The following is a 16,798-nucleotide window of genomic DNA, read 5'->3' on the forward strand; positions in this document are numbered from 1 at the left end:
TCTTTATTACTTTTCCCCTGTAGCTTCATTCGTTGTAGAGAGACCTCCTTAAGACTTGTCAGATAGATACGTCCGATGGATACCTAATTGTTGACATCAATTGGACGGGCTTGTGCGCAGTGTTGCCAACTACGGAAATTAAAATCTCCTTAAATTTGGGCAAAAAATTCGAAATTTTTGTTATAAACCGTACCTATACGTCGGAATGCAAGTCAACTTACGTCAGTCGAACATTTGTTCTTACTGAACAAACTCGGGTACATATCGTTACAGTGGGATAATTAGGGGAAGCACGAAAAATTCGGATTAAGGTTCTAACTCTTGATTTTCCCCTACTTTTCTCTTCATCGAAATATATTTTTGGTAATTAAAAGCATAGTTTCTTAAATATCGCCATGATACTTGTAGGATATATTAGTAATGTACCAGTGTTTATTTTATGATAGTTTTCGTCTGTCTGGTAGCAGTGTTGCCACCTACGGAAAATTTTAATTCAATATGTTAGGGGAAAGTTACGTGTTTTGTCTATTATATCCCTCTTGTTGGCTACATAAGAACAAAAGTGCCAGTATCTAAAAGTCTTGTCTTTACCCTTCACAACGCACTATAGAAAGTTTCAATAGGATAGTTAGGGGAAGTACAGTTAAGGTTTACAGTAGATCTTGTTCTCTAAGTGGAAAGATAACTGTGATTTTTTTTTAGGTAGACTGAAATATTTTTTAATGACCTGCTTACTTTATTAGATATTGTCACGATACTTGTAGGGTATATTATAGGGATACCAAAGCTTCTTTTAAGATAGTTTGTGTGTGTCTGCTAGCACTGTTGCCAGCTACAGAAAATTTTAATTTCCGATTTTAGGGAGAAATTTTGTGAAAAAATCCCTTTTTGTCTCTATTATTTCCCTCTTGTTGGCTACATTCGAACAGACGTACCACTGTCTGAAAGCCTCGTCCTTGGCCTACACAGCACACCATAAAAAGTTTCGGTAGAATAATTAGGGGAAGTACAGTTAAGGCTTATAATAAACTATGTTCTGTAAATGTTAAGAAAATTGTGAATTTCTGAGGTAGAATGAGATTTTTTTTTTTAAAAAAAAAAAATCATGCTTACTTTGTTAGATATCGCCATGATACTTGTAGGAAGTATTCTTGGGGTACGAAGGTTTACTTTCAGATACTTTACGTCTGTTTTATGACAGTGTTTCCAGCCAAAACAATTAATTCCTGATTTTAAGTAAAAAATTTGGCAAATTTCCCTTTCCCCTCTATTATTTCCCTCTTGCTCGCTACGTTGCAACAAATGTACCACTACCTGAAAGCTTTCTCTTTAGCCTACAGAACGCACCATAAAAAGTTTCAATAGGATAATTAGAGAAGCTGTAGCCCCGGCATATCTGTTGGTTTTTGCTTCTGAGGCGTAAAAAGTGTCAACATTTCATGTGTATGGAAACAGAGAATTTTTTCTTTCTCTCTTTGAATGGAAGCCAGCGACTTTAGATTTTCACTGTACCTTGTCAACCACCAAAGAATTTTTTTTAGGTGACTTAGACCCATATGGCATCAGTGGTGCTAGATACAAAAATCTTGAAATTCGGTTAGGGATTTTTTGTAAATTTTCACCCCTACATTTCCCTCAGTAATTTCCCACCCACTCGCAACACTGCAATGTAATGTACACCAAAAATAGCCACATTCCTTTTCTAAAAAACAAGGTCTTAACCATATCAATAGGGTAAATGGTTTTTGAGCAATAAGTCACTAATTGACAAAGTAGGAAAACGCCAAAAATGATCTGGGTCCGAATGGAATAATCACACGATTTTGCTCGTATAAGTACAAGAAAACAAACGATTTGTAAGTTACGAGGGCTTCGATTCAAGTTCTATTGATTATTTCAATAATCTTCAAGATAAATCAATAAATAATAGCTGCCAGAAAAAAAAACAGACATTTGAAAAAAAACATGAAAAAGAACGATGTTTTTTATTGAAAAAAAACCTCACAGAAAAAAAAACGTTTTTTTACAACACTAGGTGGGCAGGTCATGTAGCCAGGATGGAATAAAGTAGGAACGCTTTCAAAGTATTAACTGGAAGATCAATCGGAAAACAACCATTAGGAAGACCTAGGCGCAGATGGGAGGACAGTACAGGGTGGCCCAAAAGTAGGTATACAGTACCGTACTGATCACCTCATTGCATTTTATATAATTGGTAGACTTAGTTTTTTTTTATTATTATTATTTGTTCTTAATGTGTTTTTACTTATATCTTAAGGTTGGAAGAGCCGAAGCAAATAACTAGACTGTTATACTTGATCAATGCAAGGGTGTACTTTTGGGCCACTCTGTATTAAGATGGATCTCGCAGAAATAGGAATAAAAATAGGAACTGGATCCAGTTGGCTAAGGACATAAGTCAATGGAGAACTTTAGTGAACGCGGCATTGAACCTCCGGGCTCCATAGGCCATAGAGTTAGTTTAGTTAATAATAATATGGTAAGAACGTTGCTTATCGGTAGTTTCCCTTGATATTCTAGTCAGCTCTTATACACCAACCGACACACAGTGTTCCTTATCCTTTAGCGTTTCATCTTAAAAGAGCCCGTATAAATTGAAAGAACGTTGGCTAAGGGTCAACTTCGTCTGACCCCTGTTCATCATCATCTTCATCTATTCCTTCTGGCTGCTGGTTTGTTCCTATCTCAACACATCACAGAGGAAATCAAAGGCAGCAGCTTCTCTGATATATATATACCTATATATATATATATATATATATATATATATATATATATATATATATATATATATATATATATATATATATATATATATATATATAAAATGAACACTACAGGATGGTTGTAAACTGAGTACCTATTTGTAACAGTGAATATTTCAAAAAGTAAACAACCTATCACAGTTTTATTTCCATTGAATACATTATTACGGTGTAGCATTTGGTTAATAAGTTATATTTCAACGTATGCAGCCGCATTTACCACATATTTCTGGAATCTTTCAGCTTCAGGAACAGAATCTACGGTTCTTCTGACATTTCAACTAGAAGATTTACAAACACTTCACGGGTATTTTGTTCAAGTGTGTTAATATTGAGTGAGTGTTGCTCTTAACTTGTACACTTGTTCCATAGCCCAACCCCAAAGGAAGAAATTGCATGAGGTTTGATCGGGGCTGCGTGCAGGCCATTCTGTCGGTTCCCGCCGGCCAATTCATCTGCCAAGAAAATTGTCATTAATCTTAGCTCTGTCTTCTATGCTGTATACACCAGTCATTTTACGGTTTTCACTCTAATCAACTTTTGCTATCATAAGTGGTAAAGCTTACATTAATAAACAGTAGGCCTATTACACGCCAGCTACAGCTGATGCTAGTTTCTAGGATAATCTAAATTAAAACTAGGTATTGAATTTACAATCCCTCTGTATATTCCCGTTCTTGTTATAGAGTGTATTGCAATTTAAAAGAAAGAATAGCTCTAAAAAAGCAGAAAATAATTCATAATTATTTCTTAAAGTTACTCATAATTTTATTTAATAAAATTGATATTTTGCGATTAGTGTGCATTGTGTTTAGACGCTGGTTAAAATAATAATAATATAGGGCCTTATGCAGAGTCGTTTTGAAACGTGATTAGTGCTACATTAAAGAGTTCAACTAACATAAGTCTCCTGCAGTAGTCGGTTGTTTAGTATGACGCTAATCATACGTCGAAACGACTCTGCATAAGGCGGAATAATTTTACAGAAAAATATTAATTATTTAAGTAATAATTCCAGAGTCAACAATGGAGGGAGCCAACATGTTTCATGTTTCCACTTTTTCGTTACCTCAGTAGTTTAGGTAGGTACCGGTTCATGCATCTGCTGTTTTTTTTTCTTTCTTTTTTTAAAAAAATAAATTGCAAGAATGAGATATGCACACAGTTCTTTTGAATGTACTGTGGTCAACGGCGTCGACTTTCCAAAATTTATGTGGGTACATATCAATGGCGGGACGTGTTAGCCTATATGTTTTCAGGAAAATCTCGGTATTTGATTTATTTTTATTTAAAATCTTTTATGAACACTGTCATAAAGAGCTGTGCTGTATTAAAGTAAAATATACCGGTATTATAAGAATAAGTTGGGGCTGCCCTAGCTCAGTCGGTAACACGACTGACTTAAAGGAAGAGAAACGGGTGCAAACCCGGGTCCAAACTTGAAATCTTGTGGGTGCCGCGCACCCACAAGATTATTTGTGTGGGTGCTTGAGCTCTGGATCACCCACGTAGTCGGCGCGCATGACTGTAGCACTGGTCCGTAAGCTCCTTAAATAAGATAATCTCAATTTTGACAATTGTTATAGTGTTAGGTGGCAGGTTTTCCAGGCACCTTATGGTTATTAAAAAGTAATCATTTATTTTGTTTTCACCCTCAATTCATGTCAATACATGTGCTTGTAAACATGACAGTTCACATTACATACACATACGATTGTGTCTTTAAATAATTCGAGGAGGATATATAAGACTTAAGAGTCTTCATCCCGGCGAAATTAAAATACCGCTAATTTTACATTAATTATGTGATATCTTCAAATAGATAAAAGATAATCGAAATGTGGAACAAGAGCGCCCTAGACAATATTATTTTACATGAGAAACCATTATCACGACTCACTTATCTGCTTTCGATTTCGAGCCATTTTGAAAATCGGCGTTTATTTTCGCGTTTCTAAACTGCTGAAAACATAAAGCCACTAGGTGACTTGTGATAACGGTACCTCACGCAAAATAATATTGTCTAAGGCGCTCTTGTTCCATATTTCCATTATCTTTTATCTATTTGAAGATATCACATAATTAATGTAAAATTAGCGGTATTTTAATTTCGCCGGGACGAAGACTCTTAAGCTGATATAAAACTTTAGAAATACAAGGTTTCCGATCAAGGGTGACCATGTTGTGGTTTCCAAGGGGAGGCAAGTATAAGCGACATTTCAAATATAGTTTCAAATTTTGCTGTAACTATTCTAAAAATTCTATTGGGTTTTCGATATTCCGAAGTACAATTTCTTCAAGGGGGGAGAGAGTCCCACCTTGTCCCCCTAATGGGCACCCTTGTTTCCGACTATTAAACCAAGTGACCCTCTTATATATGAGGCTTCTAGTATCAAAATCCGCCGCATCCATTTCGCTTAGTTTCAAGTAATCTCTCAGTGAAACTGTATATACACATATTAAGCTTTTAAACAAAATTCTGTTTCCATGGATTTCCTTTAGATCAAACATATAACAAGCGATATATAATTCAATTTCGGTTTTAAAAATGGATTTGGCGGCTTTTGATACTAATTAGGCGTCTCATATATATATATATATATATATAAAGACAGGCATCCAACTCTTGACCCCCTCAATATTGTCGTCCCTACACATCTATCATGTGTGAACGTGAATCATCAACTAGTATTATTCGGGGCATTGTTTTTTTTTTTTCTTATCTTCTGACGGATTAGCCCGAAATATTTCCTCGTGATAACATATAAATAATTGCACAGAGCGACTCTTTGCACTCGATTGAAACATATTACATGTAGTTCGTTGAGCCTCTGGTGTGTGGTTTTTTTTTTTGTTAGATCCTCGGCTAACAAGTAGACCTCACCACTTCGCCGTTGCGTTAGCAAAAATAAACAACTACTGTCCTAATGTAGGGTTGAATATAAGACACTGACAAAAATTTTAGCTGCTAATGAGCACTAGAAACTTAGGAAAACGAAATAGAAACATGAATGTGGGAAAGCCATATTCAATATAATTTGATAGTTGCAAGACCGGTTCTTTTTTTCGAAATAGATGGAGGAACAATAGTTATGATTTCAACTATGTAAATCGACTTGGAGGAATGTTTCTATGGCATTCCGGATCAGGACCGCCATCTTGAAATCCGCCATATTGGATCAACGTCAACTTTTTCAAATAGAAAGAGGGCCATGTGAGGTATCAAACAACAATGATTTTTTCCACCCAATCGCATGCATTAATTAGTTTGTCCATATCTAGAACGGTTTACAACTTACAGTTCTTTGAATGTTGAAAAGTTCGTTGTTTGTAGGAGATAACAGATAACTACAGTGGCAATGAACATAGCTCCAGAGATAGCATTCTTACAGAACAAAATTACGGCAATACAAGAATTGCAAGTCCTCAGCTTTCATAAAGTGCTTTTGACCTAGCCACTTCGTATGTGCGTTTGTATATACATTCAAACTGAAACTACAAGCAATATGGGCAGCACTATGAAGAGAATAGAAATATTGGCTACCAATGGTACTCCTGGTCGTAACAGCTACGGTATGAGGTTGGAACATAGTGGCGTGCCATATGTGATTATGCAATAAAGGACGAACATTTCCACTCAAAACTGCATGACAGAGATACTATTTTCACTCTGCATTCCCTTGTGTACAACCAACTTCAGCCTTCTCGCTTCACAGGAATGATTCAATATACATTTTGCAAATCAGGATATATTGATGATCCGATCGAATGGTTCGAGGTGCCGAAGAAGTATGCCTTCAATATTCCTGGCGTTAACTTTGTGATATTTGAAGACTTTATTTTTTATTAGGTGCTCATGGTGCTATGCAAAATTCTGGTTTGGCCATTATATGAATGCACAGGACTTGAATTTCTCGCATTGACGTAATTGTGTCCTGTAAGAATGCTATCTCTGGAGCTATGTTCATTGCCACTATAGTTACCTGTTATCTCCTACAAACAACGAACTTTTCAACATTCAAAGAACTGTAAGTTGTAAACCGTTCTAGATATTGACAAACTAATTAGTGTATGCGATTGAATGGAAAACATCATTGTTGTTTGATACCTCACATGGCCCTCTTTCCGTTTGAAAAGTTGACGTTGATCCATTATGGCGGATTTCAAGATGGCGGTCCTGATCCGGGATGCCATAGAAACATTCCTCCTAAGTCGATTTACATAGTTGAAGTCATAACTATTGTTCCTCCATCTATTTCGAAAAAAAGAACCGGTCTTGCAACAATCAAATTATATTGAACATGGCTTTCCCACATTCATGTTTCTATTTCGTTTTCCCATGTTTCTAGTGCTCATTAGCAGCTAAAATTTTTGTCAGTGTCTTATATTCAACCCTACATTAGAACAGTAGTTGTTTCCTTTTGCTAACACAACGGCGAAGTGGTGAGGTCTACTTGTAAGTAAGTTTGTGGTGAACAACATCTTGTCCATGGGTTTTCTCGGGATACTCCAGTTTCCTCTCACACTCTCATTCTACCAACTCTTTTATCATCATTCACTTGCCTTAACGCTGATTCACATATCGTGCCGTTCCCTTGCCATGCTCCGTGCGTACCACAGCCGCTACCATTCACATATACTATGCCGTGCCGTGTCGTACCGTTGCTGTTTTCTACTTCTACACCATTTCTCAAAATGGATTGCAAGGAGGAAAACTTTGTCGCTTTTTCGTGTGTTCCAAACAAAGCCGAAAGATCGCGGCCGACGAGCCACGACCGGGCTAGTTTCTCTTCAAGGCTGCCTGTCGGGGCACGACATGGGAACAGCACACTATGTGGATTAAACTTTAATCATCCGTCTCCCCTTGTGGGAATTTAAATGAAGAATTTCATTATATTTTCACCAGGTAAGGTTGTGTTGATATTGTAACAAATATCGTGTCAGGTGTCATTCTTCAGTGTTATGGCAGACAGGAAGCTTAACGTCGCCCTTTCTTTGTCGCAGATTAATAAATGTACTTTTGTTTGGTTTCTGTTCAATAACAAAATAATACCTAAAGAGTCCTATCAAAAATAGCATACTTTTTCAGAGCATATTTTATTCTAGTCGTGTAGTTCTTGTACTATTGTGCCCGAAATAACTCGGAACAATCGAGAATAAAGTTTTTTTTTTCTTTTTTTTTTTAGATGTTACAACCATTTCAATTTAACTCGAAATGAAAATTAGAGTTGGTCATGGAAGGAGATAGACTTGATTTAAAATATGAAATTAAGAAAATATGACTTTTTCGGAACCTTTTTCTGCAATAAAAGTTGATCTTAAATGGTTACATTTTTCTGTCTGTTAAAAAAAAAAAAAAAAAAACGAAATCGATAAATGCAAGTGAATGATTCGATAGAATGAAATACGTGAAAGGAAACGAAGAGAACACGAATCCAGACAATGTGTCAAGGTTGTCCTCTACAAGCTCATACGATCAGAGATCGAAACAAGAACCCTTCTAACCAAAGATCATGACCACTGATGAGGGTGAATGTAGTTCACACTATCCTTCCAACTATAAGGACCGATACAATCACTTAAGAAGCCCCATCACGACGAAATTAAAATACCGCTAATTTTATAGTAATTATGTTATATCTTCAAATAGTTAAAAGATAATCGAACAAGAGCTCACTACACAATCTGTTTTCGATTTCCAAGCATGGCCGCAAACGGAAAGCTACTAGGTGACTCGTGATAACGGTACGTCATGCAAAATAATATTGTCTAGGGCGCTCTTGTTCCACATTTCGATTATCTTTTATCTATTTGAAGATATCACATAATTACTGTAAAATTAGCGGTATTTTAATTTCGCAGTGATTAGTCCTCTTAACCTTATAACTGAAAATAGGTAAAATTCCAGAAATCCGGGGGGAGCTCATGTGGTTCGGATTAGACGTTAAGCTGTAGGTTCACGTCTCATATAGCCTTGCTGCTGAAAGGGACACTAAACTCAAAATCGTATCGAATCGAATTTCAGAAATGAAACAAACCACAACAGATTTGAGGAAAGTCCAAAAGATTTTTTTTTCCTGATTTAAAGTTAACGAACTAAAATTTACAAAATACTACGAAAAAAAGACAAAATATAGTATTCATGTTTCTTATTACAGAGAACCAAAGAAAGTCTTAGGATACATATACTTAAAAAAAAAAAAAACTTCCACATGCATTATTTTTTTTTCTTTTGTATTCCTGTAGCAATGAACCAGAAGCAAATTGGTTTGTATGATGTTCCGAAACCTCATCTTCCCGGAATTACATGATATGGTAGGTCATATTACGGTACCCTGCGTTTACGTGTATGTTTCTCATGTCATTGACCTTCCTCTCCTCCCACCTTTCTATGAGATTTTGTTTTTTAGCAATTACAGAAAAAGAAAAAAAAGAGGAACATTTGCCATGAACACTAATTGCTTCGTGGAATTGCATTTAGCTTGAAACTACACGAATCTTATTTACCTATTTCGCGGTTATGGAACGGATACACTTCTAAAAGAAACTTACGATAGTTGTTTGGTTAATATATTAACAGACAGGGTGATTCTGTGCAGCACAATGGTTAGAGCACTTTGTGTATGTGGTCTTGATAGGCACAGGGAAAGTGTGGGTAATGAACATCCCTTCAGGAAAATCTTATCATTCAGCAGGGCCGGATTAAGGGAGTCTTAGGGGGGCTATAGTCCCGGGCCTCCACTGTGATTAAAATCTCAACTGGCTATCTAAAAAGAATCACAAACATACAATCATCATCATAAAATAAAATTTGACCAAAAATATGCAACATATTCCCTTAACTTTCCTACTGTAATTTTACAGAAATGTATTGGGTGAAGGCAACAGGGGCTACATAATTTTTCTAGCTCCAGGCCTCCAGATGGGGAATGGGCCCTGTCATTCAGGAATCATTTTTTTTAAACATGTAATCTCAATTATTTATATTGTTATAGGAACCTTCTTTTGTCTTATATACGCATAAGATACGATTCAGATTCACTAAAAGATGGCTACTCTGAAAGAAAAATAAATGACAAAATCATTGTTCATCCTCTTTTCCCGCACTTTGAAGTAATTGGGATCATTAATAATCCCACAATAATAACTGCTTCCTTTTGTTAATTTACTGTAACATACTAGATAAAGTTACGGATGTTGAAACAAATAAAGCCGTTTGTCTATATTATATATATGATATATAAAATGAAGACTGCATTTCCGTAGGAGGTAGAATGAATTAGGTGGATATAGTTTGCAGATGATACAGCGCTTGAGCAGAATCTGAAGAAAGGGCTGTGAAGAATGTGGAATGAAAATAAATGTTAGAAAGACAAAAGCCATGGTGATTGGAACGAAGTGATCGATGTCAAATATAGAAGGGGAGAAAATAGAACAGGTGACTAGTTTTCGATACCTGGGTAAGTAATTTTAGTGATGATATGAAGTGTGAACGTGAAATAAAATCAAGCATAGAAATGACGAAAGAAATGTTTAGAAGGAAGAAAATAGTACTATTTTGTGGGACTTCGAAAAGAGCTGAGAAAAGACTCATAAAATGCTTCGTGTAGAGTATTGTGCTATACGGGGCAGAAACATGGACATTACACAAAAATTATGAAAAACGACTGAAAGCTTTTTAAATGTGGGTGTAGAGAAAAATGGAAATAATTAACTGGGTCCAACGAAAAACGAATGAGACATTGTTAGAAATGGTGGGTGAGAAAAGAACAATTTTAGATATTATTAAGAAGAGAAAGATAAACTGTTTCGGATAATAAGAACCTGAATCATGAGGGACATGCTACAGGGTATGGTGGTAGGAAAGAGAGGGAGGGGAAAATAAGACTACAGTGAACGATAATGGACGATAGGTATCAAAATGAATCAATCGTACGTGAGGACGAAGAGGTTAGCGGAAAGCTGTGGAGCAAGGAAGCTTCTCAGTTGCAGCAAGTAACCTACCAATAATGGCAGAATACTGATGATGATGATGACATGCAGTGGTGTATCTGGCACAAGCAGTACCCACGGCTAACGGATAATTTGCGCCCCCCACCTTTCTCCACTATCTTTCATTACAACAGCCATATTAATTTCCTTATTTCAATCCATTATTTCAATTCTATCTTTTCGATCTAGTTCTTGTTAAACTTCGACTTTAAAAAGAAAAAAACTTTATTATTGAAAATATTTTATTCAGTTTACGGCAATCATTTACAAAATCCAAAAAATTCAAACGATTGAAGGAACTTTAACATTATCTCTCTTTCCACTGTGATTAACATATTTTTATAATATATGAATTACCCTGTTCTTTTTTCTGCTGCTATGCCCTCAAAAGTTCATCTTTTCAACTTCTTTCCTCAAAATTTAGTAGAGGAAGACCCCACTGCTATGGATACTTGAAAGTACGAAATAATTAGTTTTAATTTGCTAAATGATTTTTCATAGCACGTAATAAAAACAACAGTGATTAGCAATATTTTTGGTGGCATTCCGCAGATTGGGAAATATAATAAATATCATCTTCAGGGGTATCGGGTTATTTTCTCAAGTACGTTTTCCTCAAGTCGAGAAAATGTGGGACATTTCCTCAAGTGCCTTATCTTGATATTGATCATGAACTAGAAATCCAAGACAGAGATACAAATCTTGGCCAACAACCAGAATGGGGGGATATGATTTCTATGCGTGATAAAATAAATACAATATTGCCACTGGTTGGTTAGATAAAATTTTACTATTAAATTTTAAGAATGAAGGTCTTTTATATCAAAGGACATCTGAATATTCCTAAATTATATAGACTACACAAGCTTTCAATGTAGAATTCAATCATAGCAGTTTCCACGTTTTCAGTATCCCATTTGAATTACGAAGGCAAAACCCTGCATCTGAACCATTCAAAACAAAAGTTTCTTTAAATACACAATAAATAATCACACGTGATATTGTTTTAAATAAACTGTCCTATACGCACGATTGCCTTAGTAAATCATATTAGTTTCTTGGATTGTGTATAACATAATTCGAATAAGCTGATTGAAGAAAACTATAGTAAATTTTCCAGTATTGAAAACAAAACAATATGGTAATACACAGTGGTCGAGGTGAGACGATATACGGTGGTATGCCATACCGCCTCTGGTTTTTCAGTAATGAGGACACACCGTCTCTGATTTTTTAGTTACCAAGACAATATTTAAATGACCAGAGGCGGTTTGGCACTCAACAGGTATGCTGAGTCAAAATCATAATAAAACATACCGCCTCTTTTTTTTTTTTTTTTTTTCACTTCGAACACTGGTAATACAGATCTCGATAAAACTGAGTCACACTATTATTTTTAAAAACATTTATCATTGTTTTGACCAAATAATGTACATGCATCACAAGATCTTTTGGTCTAGTTGACAGAACGAGATACAGGATAGATTTCCTGTAAATAAAACCCTAGGATTGCTACCCATAAATTATTTATTATTATATGTTTAATAATAATGTTATGACCTCATAAATTTATCGTGTTATGCTCAGCACCTAAATATACCATATCAAAATTCTTACTATTCTATTTCTTAGTGCTTCCCATGTTCTAGATTAGTGCTATTTAACCGGGGGTACGCGTACCCCTGGGGATACGCGAAGATGTTTTTGGGGGTACGTAATGCTGCCTCTGGGGGTCTGCTGGAAATGTCCTTGACAGTTCACTGCAAATGAAATTGGATAACTTGTCAATTTGTGACTTTTGTATTTATGCTCGAAAAGAGTAAAATGAAATTAGTGACAGTGCTGTTTGACAACTTCTTCCATTCCATCAACATGTGTGTGTGAACAGTGTTTCTCTGCATTAACATCAATAAAAATGAGTCAGAGAAATTGCTTGAATCCAAAATCCGCTCTGATTCTCGCACTCTCGAAGATTCGACCAAGAATAGAGTAGTTGGCGTTCCGGAAACAAGCTCAGTTATCTTATTAACAGGCTAGGTCTAAAGTTACTTTTAGTTTTTGAATTTTTAACATTGTCTTCAGTGTACGAATTATCAGGGAGGATGAGGCGAAAATCCTCTTCAGTAGAACTGGATGTCCCCCATGTATTTTTAAATTTCTCATGTTAATTTTTTCGGATGTGCACTTATCCTCCTATAAATAGTGTTTTGATTGGCCCACAGATTGTCATTTTGTTGGGTCTCTCTTTGTCCCCCTTTTTAATCAACAAAACGTGTATTAAGTTTAATAACTTCATTTTGATTTAATTTCTCTTAAACAGCTTCAGGAGTACACAATTGAATGGCGAATTGTGTCTAGGGGTACCCGAGAAAAAAGGTTGAATAGCACTGTTTTGGATCACTATGTTCTATACAGCATAATAATGCCTTATTTTAGATTTATTTGACACACACTCATAGTCAACGTCTTGCGAATAAAATCAGAAAAATAAACACACTGCTGAACAAGACTGCACTTATTTAATATAAAAACACATTTACACGTGACGTTTCGATCTTCTAGCCAAGATCCTCATCAGACGTACACTCTAAAGAACAGTGTACGTCTGATGAGGATCTTGGCTAGAAGATCGAAACGTCACGTGTAAATGTGTTTTTATATTAAATAAGTGCAGTCTTGTTCAGCAGTGTGTTTATTTTTCTAGATTTATTTAAAAATGTAGAATATCATCAATTCTACGTCGAATGGCTTTTAAAAGAAAACTGTTAATCTCACTAGAATTTGTCATGTTTTCAAATGATGAAAATAAATTTAAATAAATAAATAGGTATTATGGAACTTTTGGGGTACTACACAACTGTAAGTTCCCGACAGTTACAGCTTTAAATCACTGAAGACATAAGCGATTTTAATAATAAAAATAATGTTTCTTGTAAGTGCAAGGTTTTAAGCGCTCAAGGAAACTTATTTACTTTCAGTTCAAGATACAACCGGAAAGTCTTTTCACTTTAAAGATTAACAAGTAAAAGAAAATTTGGGGAAAAGCCAGCCAGGAAGGTATCATCGTGTTAAGACTGAGAAAATTAGCCTGCCTAATCAGGATATACAGACTTGAAATTTGAATCCAAGATCTCACGATTGAAAAGAGCAGCGCAAACTATTTACCTCACACTCTTTTAACTTGATCTTATACAGAACTACTAGTAAGCTTACGTGTCAACAGAAAGTTTGACCAATGAAATAAAGTTTGAATTAAAATAGATCATTTCCTTCAAAAGTGATAATAATATCTAATTTATTCAACAAATATTGGAGGAACATGGTTCCAACAGTGTCAATAGAAACTCGGCAATTGATTAATGTAACTTCTCATTGTCCGTGTGACTTGTTCCATATCACAATACTTTACCCAGCACTTTTAGATTTAAGGGATTTAAAGAATAAATCCGTGTAGTGATTCTGCCTTGAGATTTGTTTCTAAAGAACAGTTCAATGAATTCATTGTAAAACAGACATTTCATACTCTGCAGACATACCTTACGTTCATTTTCAGTTGGATTAATATTATAAAACAAGTAACATTATATGCAATTTTGTTCGATAAAGTATGATTTTATTTGACACCCTGCAACCCTAGTTATCAGCAACAGCTCAAATAGCCAGCAACGAAGTACCACCCCTCTTCTTTCTTGTATTAGTTAAGAATTTCAGAAGTTGTTCTCCTTCTTTTGGTTAATGATCGTCAGATTAAGAAGAAAGATAAGCACTTGAGGAAATGACACCTTTCTGGAAAGTTGGGGAAATAGACAGTTGAGGAAATAACCCTATTTCATCTTCAGGTCAGGCCCTAGGCAATTTGCCCCCCCCCCTGTAATAGCATCATTTGCCGCCTTCCCCTTTCTTCAGAAAGAACAAATCTTAAAACCCAGGCTTTTAAATATATTACACCAGTGGCGGATCCAGGATATGATCAAGGAAGGGCCTAAACTATAGTTTTCCGCTTTATCCAGTGTAAAGCAGGATTGAAACCCATTTTATCCAGTGTATACCTGAGCGTCAAGGGTGGGCAATGGCCTCTAAGCCCCCCTTGGATCCGCGCCTGTACAACACCATCATGAATAACAAAGGGTAGGGAAAGTGCACTCACACTCAGAAAGGCCTAAACACTACAATCTCATTCTGTCTGTTCTTCTTTAAAATTAATATCTATTATGTTAGTGAAAGATAAAGCAAACACACCTACAAAGGAAAATGGTAATCCTCTTTTATAAAATTCAATATCGAGCTTCAATCTCAATATATCAGTTTGGAATTCCAGTGTAACTAGCTATTTCTTGATTTTCCTTCTACATCTGTTACTTAAAAAAAAAAAATGTTTTCACCTTTAATGATATGAACTTGTTTGAGAACAAGACTAGATTTCATATCAGAACTGTAATAACAATGTTCGAGAATTGAGTTCTTGCATTTGACAATAATCAAGCAATTCATGCTGGGATTTGTTTGAACATTTCCTTTAGCACTGTCCATATAACTTTAAGGTTATTTTTCACGTCCGAAAAGTTTGTTTCTAACATGGTAGATGGAGCAACCGTCACCAATGTTAACATATACAACTAATAAAATAAAAACAATCAAAAATGAAATGAATACCTCAAAAACTAAGCAAAAACGGATACAGTCTGATTAATGGACGTTTCAAAATCTAGGGAATGGTGCATCCCGATTTCACATATTGTTGTCAGTTTCATTGTTGGAGGCCACCATTGATAAATAAACAATTGATTTTATTGGCTAACACCTTCTACCAGAAAGTAATCAAACTTGGCACACCCATTTACAATTAAAATCTCTATGGAATGGTAAATGTCGATTTCACATATTGTTGTGTTTCATTGGGGTCCACCATTGTTAAATGAACAATCAACTTTATTTTCCAACTTTATAAACAATCGACTTCATTTATAATTGAAATATCTAGGCAATGGTGTATGTCGATTTCACGTATTATGGCTACTTTCATTATTCGACCCTACCAGTTTTGAGAATCAACTATATCTCCCACAATTCCAATCAGAAACTGACCAAACTTTGCAAACCTATTTACAATTGAAATATCGAGGAAATGGTACAAGTCGATTTCATATACTGTTGTTAGTTTCATTGTCGGAAGCCACCATTGTTAACTAATCAACTTTGTCTGCCATACTTTCTACCAGAAACTGACCAGACTTGGCACACCCATTGTATTACGACTGCAATATCTAAGGAATGTTACTTGTTGATATCACATATTATTGTTAGTTTCATTGTTGGAGTCACCATTGTTAAATAAACAATCGTTGGAGGCCAGCATTGTTGAAAGAACAATAAACATTATCTGCTATATCTTCTACCAGAAACTGACCAAATTTGGCTTATCCATTTACGATTAAAATTCTTATGGAACCATACATGTCGATCTCCTATAATGTTGTTAACTTCATTGTTGGGGGCCACCATTGTTAAATAAACAGTCAAGTTTATTTTCCATACTTTCTACCAGAAACTGACCAAACATTGAACACCCATTTATGATTGAAACATCTAGGGAATGATACATGTCGATGTCACATATAATTGCTTTCATTGTTCGACACTATCATTTTTGAAAGAGATAATCAACTTTATCTACCACACTTTCCACCAGAAACTGACCAAACTTTGCACATCCATTTATGAGTGAAATATGTAGGGAATGGTTCATGCTGACGTCACATATTGTTCCGGATTTTTGTCTGACTGCCACAAAGGAAAGTGAGATGAAACCACTGGCGGATCCACGGGGAGGGCGGAGGGGGCGACCGCCCCCTCCAAAGGTCTTTTTATATATATTTACTTCCAGCATTCATCATTGGGAAATAATATGGTCTATTCCCGACTAATCCAATCTACGTGATAAGCCTAGCAGAGTTTAATCAAAATGTGTGGTACTTAATAGTACATAACACAGACATATTTGAATAGTAAATACTTCTATC

Source organism: Thermobia domestica, chromosome 8 (genome assembly GCF_964235325.1).
Source record: "Thermobia domestica chromosome 8, izTheDome1.hap1.1, whole genome shotgun sequence".
NCBI classification, from domain to species: Eukaryota; Metazoa; Arthropoda; class Insecta; order Zygentoma; family Lepismatidae; genus Thermobia; species Thermobia domestica.